The sequence below is a fragment of the Dendropsophus ebraccatus genome, chromosome 3, assembly GCF_027789765.1.
Source record: "Dendropsophus ebraccatus isolate aDenEbr1 chromosome 3, aDenEbr1.pat, whole genome shotgun sequence".
Lineage (NCBI taxonomy): Eukaryota > Metazoa > Chordata > Amphibia > Anura > Hylidae > Dendropsophus > Dendropsophus ebraccatus.
The window spans coordinates 141,675,925-141,685,336 of record NC_091456.1 but is presented as its reverse complement, the minus strand read 5'-3'; positions in this window follow the sequence as shown (position 1 = coordinate 141,685,336).

The window sequence follows — 9,412 nt, the reverse complement described above, 5'->3', positions numbered from 1 at the left end:
AAAAAAGTGATTGTCCTAGAATAGACCAAAAATTATTGCCCAGATATTTTTTTGTCCCAATGCTTCTAAAATGAAAAATTAAATACATTTGCAATATATCCAAACTTTAAATATGGACGGGGTCCCGGTAGCGACCCCCCCACTCAGGGATCAATAGCACAGCGCTCCCACACCCCAGGGGAGCACGGGGCTCAGGACAACAGAAGTGCATGGAGAGTCATTCTTGTGTGTGACAGCTGGAGGCGCCTGGCACCTGTTGCTGGCTACTTCTGCGCCCCAAAACTGCCCTGGGAGTATTGTGCTGGGCATCTGCTGCTGCTTAATGTGTGGGAGAAGAAAGAGAGCTGCAGGGGAGTGTACAGGCTGCACAGAGCCTGTGGCCACAGGATGCAATGTGTAATCAGTCTCCTGCTCAATGGCGACTCCATCACTAAGTACAAAGTGGGGTTGTGCAAAGGTATGGCGACTACTAACCCCATCATGTTACCACACACCACAAAACATGATGCAATAGTCGCTCGAGAATCTTAACCTTAACAGATTTTTTTGTCGCACAACACACTTTGCCAGCACAGAGACTTGCTTATGAAAAAAAAAATGCTGGCAAACTGCAACCTGTGACCAAAAATCCATCAAACTTCTGTGCAATAACTGGTGGGCCGCAGGATAAGCACCTCTGATATGATTGATAAATATCTATATCTATCTATCTATATCATTTTTAATTTTAGTGGATGATCCCCACTGGGCGCCTGCCACTAATAAAACCTTTTACATGTCATAGCACATAGAACATGTCAAAGGTTTCTGATTGCACTGGGTCTCACTCCTGACACCCAACACATGATTTTCTCCACAAAGTGGCCAGTTGAGGCTCTGACGCCCGAGGACCCCCAAAAACCCGGAGCCGTCCCTGGGTAGGATGAAAGCTGAGCTGTGATTGGTTGCTGTGAGCAAAACCAGGCAGATTGGTAAATGTGGGCTATAGTTGGTGCAGATTTTCTAATGTGAATTTTCTCCTGTGGAAAATCCTCAGTGTATCTTTGCTGTGTTAACATACCCTAAACATGCTGATACTGTGCACGTGGCACTGAGGATGAAGTCATGTTTCTTACCTTCATCCTCTGCGCTGTTCCTGTGCAGTTTTAATATAGTCCTCTGTCCAATAAGGCCACTTGGAACACTGCCCCACTTAAAGAGCGCTGATCACTAATAATGATCCATGTTCTTTACTAGCAGCTGTCTACTTAACAAGATGTATGGCCTCTTCCGCTAAGTTCACTAAGTGATGTGTTATGGAGTATGCAGTGCTTATTGTTCTTCAGCCAGCAGCCTCAAGGTGGCAGTGTTGGGTAAGCTGAGAATTACCAGGCACGCAGATGTCCTGTAATGTCACCACTCGGACACTACCATCCATTACAGTTGTACATTGAACTCTGTGATTCACCTGCATCTTATTAAGACATTACTGAATGAGGCTTATCCCATCCATAAATTAAAAAAAATGCAATGATCAACAATTGTTAAAGGGGAACTCCAGAAAAATATACTTTTAAAGCAATTGGTGTCAATAGATATGTAATTTTCCGTTTTTATCAGTTGCTGTATGTCCTTTTCTATGGGGATTTGCTTCTGTTCTGGACAGTAATGCTGGAAGGGTTAATCACAGTGTGTTTACTAGCAACTTGACCTCAGAACAACCCTCCCAGCATTACAAAGAAGCTACAATGTTGCAGATACAGCCAGTCAGGGACTTATTTACATCAGCCATCTGGAAAGGGAGGGGGAGAAGGGGGTGACAGGGGGTGCTGTCATCAGCAGCTGAGAACTGGGGAAGAAGTCTGAAGAGATAATTAGTAATGATTGACCATGGGCAGCAACATATCAAAAGTCATGTATGAGTGGAATACCCCATTAAACGAACAAGGTTGTTACTGTACGTCCTGGGTAGGGTAGTTCAGAGGGGGGCCTTGCGGCGACCCCGCTCTGAGCCACCGCGATCCCGGGTGCTATTAATAGCCTGGGACCGCGGCAGTTAGTGGGCGCAGTCTGATCGCTGCGCCTGCTAATGAGCCATCTAGATACAGCTGCATCTAAATTACTATTTCTCCCTCTCCATGGTGGTCTAGTGGACGGATCGCCCCCCGCGATGCGATCACAGAGGGGCGATCTGTTCAACAGAATGACGCTGATCCCGGCTCTGTATTCTATTGATCTGTTCTTCAGCAAACCAGACCAACAGAGCACTGATCTAATGGATTGGTGCTCTATTATATGCACAGCATTGGTCTCAATGAGAGATCAATGCTGTGTATATAGAAGTCTCCAGGGGGGACTTCATCTTACTGTGAAAAAAAAATAAAAGTTTTTTTTTTTGTTAATAAAAAAAATCCCCTCCCCTAATAAAAAATTTTTAATCACCCCCCTTTTCCCATTTTATAAATAAAAAATAAATATTTGGTATTGCCACGTGCGTAATCGCCCGAACTATTAAATTATACCGTTCCTGATCTTGCATGGTAAATGGCGTGAGCGCAAAAACCTGCCAAAGTGCAAAATAACTGATTTTGTTGTCACATCAAATCCCAAAAAAATTGTATTAAAAAGTAAGCAAAAAGTTTCATATACGCAATCAAGGTACCGTTAGAAAGTACAGATCATGGTGCAAAAAATGACACCCCATGACACCTTACAGCCCCATAGACCAAAGAATAAAAGCGTTATAAGCATGGGAATAGAGCAATTTTAAGGAGTATTTAGATTTTTTTTTTTAAAAGGTTTTAATTTTTTAAAAGCCATAAAATAAAAGTTATACAAGTTACATATTGTTGTAATCACACCGATTTGAGAAACATAGATAACATGTTAGTTTTACCATAGGGTGTAAACACAAAACCCCTCCTAAATAAATAAAAAACAGCGTTTTATTTTCAATTTCACTGCACAAATATTTTTTCCTGTTTCACAGCATATTTTATGGAAAAATTAAGTCTGCAATTGTAAAGTACAATTAGTGGCACGAAAAAATGGGTCTGTAGGTGAAAAATTTGCGCGGTCCTGAAGGATTTAAAGTGTACCTGATGTTATAACTTTCAAAATCTACAACGTTAAAAACAGTAGATGTGAAAAAAAAAAACAAGTTTGCAATTCACATTCATTATTTTGTTTTTTTATCACGCTGTAAAACAAAGCTATTCTTTTATCCAGGTCCAGTCTCCTGAAGGCAGATGTTTAGTCTTGTGTTGATTGAAAAAAAAAAAAACTTAACACATTATTTCTGGCTCAATGTGTCTGTCAATCAAATGACTGCCTTCTCTGTGAGCGTGCAACACTGGGAAACACTGGACTTCCTGTGTTTAGGCTCTTTTTCCATGATGATTAAAAAAATAATAATGAATGTACAGGGAAACTTGCTTTATATGACATCTATTGTTAATTTAGATATTTAAAGTTATAATGACAGTGACACTCTTAGGGTAGCTTCACACGTACCGTATGGCTGCGTTTTTATCGCTGCGTTTTTGGTGCGATTTTTACATGCGAGTTTTGATTTTTCACATGAAAATCAAAACGCGCATGTAAAAAACACACCAAAAACGCAGCGATATGCCGCCGCATTAGCCCATCCTCGGCCCCATCCCCCGCCGCCCTGCCACCGAATTAGCCCATCCTCGGCCGCATCCCCCGCCGCATCCAGCAGCCCGCCGCCAAGAGCATAAAGTACCTGCTCGCCATCGCGCCTGCAGTGAGGCTCCCGGCTCCGGTCCCGCTAATGAGCGGGAATGGAGCCGGGAGCCTCACTGCAGCCGCGCCGCCGAGCAGGTACTTTATGCTCTTGGCGGCGGGCTGCTGGATGTGGCCAGGGATAGGGGATGCGGCCGAGGATGGGCTAATGTGGCGGCGGGGCTGCGGACAGCGAGGGGTTAAATCACATATTCACAGCGGGATGTTAATCCCACTGCGATTATGTGCTATCATAGGGGTGAATGGTACCGGATCCGCAGCGGTTCTCGCTTCGAATCCACAGAAGTGAGATCCGCTGTGGATCCGGTAGGTGTGAAGGCACCCTTAAAGGAACCGTCCGTGGTGGTAAGAAGGATGTTCAATCATTGACAAGATCTCTGCTTGTCAGAGATGCTTGAGATCCCACTGACCTTGTTCATCTTCTCTAAAAGAAGAAGCAGCTGCTGATAAACAGAGTCTGGTCACCAGCAGATGAGTAACTTATTATCTTAAAGACACATCACATACATCAGTGAGGAGCGCAGGAGCTTTATGTGTCGCAACAGTAGGGGGAAGTTGAATAACTTTGTGTCCATCAGTTAGAAATATGATTGCCAGTGCTGATGACAGATTTTATGTTTCTTATGTTTATGTGATAATCCTTTAATGAGGCTGACCAGGCTTAGAACACATGGTCACTTTGTTCCAGAAACAGCACCCCCTTCTGTCCTTGGTTTGGGTTTTGGAGCTTGGTTCTGTAAAAGTGAATGAAGCTGAACTGAAATATCAATCATATACAGCAGTTAAAATTTTCCATCAGTGATGAGGATGACATTTTGCAGAACTTAGATTATGGAGAGATAGGCCAACCTATTGCTGAGTCACCGAGCTATGGACATATGAGCTGTACAGTGTACTGATAATATCGCTTGTAAACTTTCCAGAAAATCTTTCTACTTTCTAGGTTCTACTTTAATCCACACCAAATTTCCCACTAGATAAAAAATAACAAGCATATTGCAGTGCTTCAGTATCACATGTACTGTTTTCTATAGAGATACAAAGGAGCAGAGCACTATCCACCAATGAAAGGATGTCGCCTGTCACCATTAAAGAGGTATTCCCATCTCCTGAAATGGATTTGTAGCACAGGTAAATTCCAGTTGCTCCTGTCCCCAATCTGACAGCTGCAGATTCTTTGGTCTTGTCAGGGAATAGTCACAGAGCTTACAATGTCTTATTGTGATAAACACCTGAGCTCATCCATTGCCGCTGCAGGAAATATTCTACAGATCCTGATTAGAGATGAGCAAACCTCGAGCATGCTCCAGTCCATCCGAACCCCATCGTTCGGCATTTGATTAGCTGGGGCTGCTGAACTTGGATAAAGCTCTAAGGTTGTCTGGAAAACATGGATACAGCCAATGACTATATCCATGATTTCCACATAGCCTTAGGGCTTTATCCAACTTCAGCAGCCACCGCTAATCAAATGCCGAAAGTTCGGGTTTGGATGGACTCGAGCATGCTCCAGGTTCGCTCATCTCTAGTCCTGATGCCGCTGGCTTCCGGAGCATTGGGAGCATGCATGGTTAGGCCACCAGTGGTGAAGTCACTGTTGCTCACTTGAGCTGTTGTATCAAGTTTGAATTTCCCATCCTCCAGGAAATGGTAGAGCTGGATAGAGTGCAGAACGAATGTGAAAGGCCAAGAATGGAAACTCCTAGGTCTATATCCTTGTTTTCCAGGCAGCATTATGGCTGCATCCAACTTCTTCAGCCACCAGTTATTAAAAATGTTGAGCGTGTTCAAGGTGTTCTTATTGAGAATCATGTAGAAAGGACCTTAGTCCTTAGGACCAGAGTACTTTTATTGAGGGCGGTTCTTTATTAGCCCTCTGTCCATACATGCCGTTCTATGGAGAAGCATATGATGTATGTCACTCTGCCCCGTCCATAGCATTAAACTTCACACAAGAAGGTCTGGTGCTGTAGAGGCACCAGGTGACATGTATCATTTCATGCTCCCCTGCAGTAAGCCATGTATGGACAGAGGAGCTGTCTGCCATGACAGCGGGGATCAGCAGGGGATGGAGCGACACAGTAGTAAACAGGCCTGCAATGAAGGCACTCTCTAAGTAATCTTTACTATGTGTACTGTGTGCAAAGGTGGCCAACCTTTAAAGCAACTCTGTACTTACAAGATCTGTCCTGGGGTCCGTCCGGCAGGTGATGCAGTTATTGTCCAAAAAAACTACTTTTAAACTTGCAGCCCTGTGTCAAATTGGCGTGGCCTAGAGTGTCTGTGTCCTAGCCTTGCACAGCCTCTCTGTCCCTCCTCCCCACCCTCTTCATCAGTAGGATGAAGGCAGAATTTCTCCTGTTCATCACTTGTCTGAACACTGCACATGTGCTGAATTATTAAGGCTCATGTGCAGTGTTCAGACAAGTGATGTAAAGGAGAAATCCTGCCTGGGTCATTCCTAATGATGAAGAGGGGAAGAGGCATGGAGGGGTGTCGCAATCCTAGGGCACAGACACTCTAGGCCACACCAATTTGACACAGGGCTGCAAGTTTAAAAGTTGTTTTTAAGGACAATAACTGCATCACCTGCCGAATGGACCCCATGACAGATCTTGGATTAAAAGCAGCTATCTGGCGTTACAAACTATTTGCCCGGGGGGGGGGGGGGGTTGCAGATTGTGGGTACGGAGTTGCTTTAAGTAGTCTTTTGTTAGTAATAGTGCAAAAAGGCCCATGTGACTCCTACCTGTATGTACTAATGTACCAACAATAAGGTTCATTGTGGGACATAGTACATTACATATAGTTAATGGCCAGCTGCATTGTGGTTCTAACATGGACAGACCTGATAAGTGCCTGAATAAATATATGAATATATTGGAGTGGTCCTCAGATAACTGTTTGGTTTCTCTTTCCATGATAAGGTTTCACATTAGTTAATACAGCTTCATGTCCGGGTCTGATGATCCGAACTGACAACTTGTGGGTTGGGCTGGAACTTGTGACTGTAATATTAACACACAACTGTGACTGTATTACCATACTGTTAAGCCAACCTTATACTGTTCTTTCCAGGCTCTACTGCTGATCCAGCATTAACATCTCCTGGCTGCTAGAAAATAAGAGAGCAATTATTTCCAGGGAGGTTTCTGGGTCTTTGACTTGGGGCAATAAATAGGGCCATTCACCTGATAACAACACAAGGGCCTTTAGGTACTGTTGAATTTTCCATAACCATGAAGCATTGATCACATCGACTGGCCTTCACAATATTAACCAGACAAAAGGTACTTTCCCGTCTGAGTATCACAATGTTGTTTTTCCCGTGATAGCATGACATCATATCACAAGTGGGTCTTCCGCAGCACCATGTTCTTCTAGACTGGCTTCTCCTTCCTCTAAATAAGGAACCAGCGATGACTGCGGCAAGATGAGGTGACACACGCTGATTTACCATCACTGAGCCCGGAGAATGTCATTGTTGTGGGGATCACTGATTCTCGTCACTTCCACCCAAGTATCATGAGATTGCCCATCTGCATTCTTCTACTCCGACTTAAACAATCAGAGGAAATTCAGCAGAAGTTGACAACATCATGGATAGACCTTAAATAAAAAGCAAGGAAGTGCTGCGCACAATTTCAAGCAACATTCCTGGCTGGACGACCATTTCCTTAGTTGTTAGTGAAAATAAGCTGGAGGAAGATGAACATTACATTGTAGTTAGCAAACTGTGTGTTTTGTTGCCTCAGAACATGTTTGATAACCGTATTCTACATATTATATGCAATGGACATCGCAAGATTCAGTATATAGAGATTAGCTGGTGACCCACTATGTGCACACTATGGAACCCGGGCGGACTATGACTAAGTAGGGATTCCAGACAAACTTGTGTTTTTCAGTTCTGATCCTGTATGTTATAAAGGTTATGTAGATGACTAGAGATGAGCAAACTTGCCAAAAGTTCGATTTCGCATGAACCCGAACGATCCATATTTGAATCCTGCATCCACCGTCTCCAGGTAGCATGATGCCGATCGTTCGGGTTTCTGCGAACCTGAATTTTTAGCAATTTCTCTCATCTCTATAGATTTGAAAATTAAGTGGTTACTGTCTTTCCAAACAAATTCCCTCAATGTGGTAGCCTATTTGATCTGTAATGTATTTGTAAATCACTTCATTTTCCATGAATGACCATCATTGCACTGCAAACTGCTGTCTACTGCCTGTTGTTAGGCTCAGTCTGTCTCTAGCAACACAGAGACAGTTTACAGCTTAGACCACGGTTGTTTTTTTGTGATGTAAATGCCCCCTTGCTGTGATTCTGTTGCTGTTTCTTCTTCTCATATAGAATCTTGCAAAGCTAGTGCAGCAATAATCCACTTCTTCCCCACATACCATCTATACCGAAAACCATCATTCAGCACAATGCAGCCCTTTTCTATCCAGTGCACTTCCTCCAGCTCTATGTAACGGTTAAGCAGAGAGGAGTAGGTGCTGTCCTGTGATTGGCTGCAGAAATAAGGGAAATGAAGTCCAGGTGTGAGTCCTGTTGGCAAACAGCTCACCTTTGGTCCTGCCCGTGAAATAAATTGTGTGTGCAACATGATTCTGCACCAGAAACCTGCTCAGATTAACAGCTTATTTTACAGGGAAATACTAGAGTCATATTCACATGTATTTTTACTTAATAAAGTTGTTTATATCATATGCAGAAATAGACATTAAAGGGGTTATCAAGCGCTACAAAAACATGGCCACTTTTTCCCCACTCTTGTCTTTAGTTCAGGTGTGGTTTGCAATTAAAAGGGTTATCCAGTGCTACAAAAACATGACCACTTTTGCCCCACTCTTGTCTCCAGATTGGGTGGGGTTTGGAACTCCGTTCCTTTGAAGTAAATGGAGCTTAAAGGGGTTATCCAGCGCTACAATAACATGGCCACTTTTCCCCCTCTCTTGTCTCCAGATTGGGTGGGGTTTCAAACTCAGTTCCATTGAAGTTAATGGAGCTTAATTGCAAACCCCACCCAATCTGGAGACAAGAGTGGGGCAAAAGTGGCCATGTTTTTGTAGCGCTGGATAACCCCTTTAATGGAGTCAGAGATTTGTTATATTCCTGTCGAATCTAGTGGGTGAGGGGATGATTCTGTGCAGCTCAATTATCATATTTTGGATGCTGCTTTGTCCAATGTTGGATAAATGCTGAACTTTCCTCGCACCAAGCAAACACAAATTCCTTGTCGAATCCATCAGAGAACTGAGTCATGTCTGGTACACTGTTGTTACATTCCAGACATACTGTATTGCTGTATCACAGAGGGACACTGATGATATTCCTGTCTTGTAAGTAGAGAACCACAAATAATGATTATGAGGGCTTGCAAACACTAAGCCCTTGGGAACAGATTTACTGCTGGGCATTGTACTCCATGGGGGATTGTCAGTGCCAATTCTATCTAAAAACATGAGGATAAATTCAGTGCCCACATCTGATTACCAGGCGATGAATAGAAGCTATGCTTGTTTATTCTATATTATCTTAAGAGTATTTTGTAAAATTACTATGTGTTTAATGAGCTTTTCCCATGTTGATATATTATAGTTAATGCCAAACATAATTTTCAAGTTGAAAAAAAATTAACAAAATGATTCTTGTTGTTCA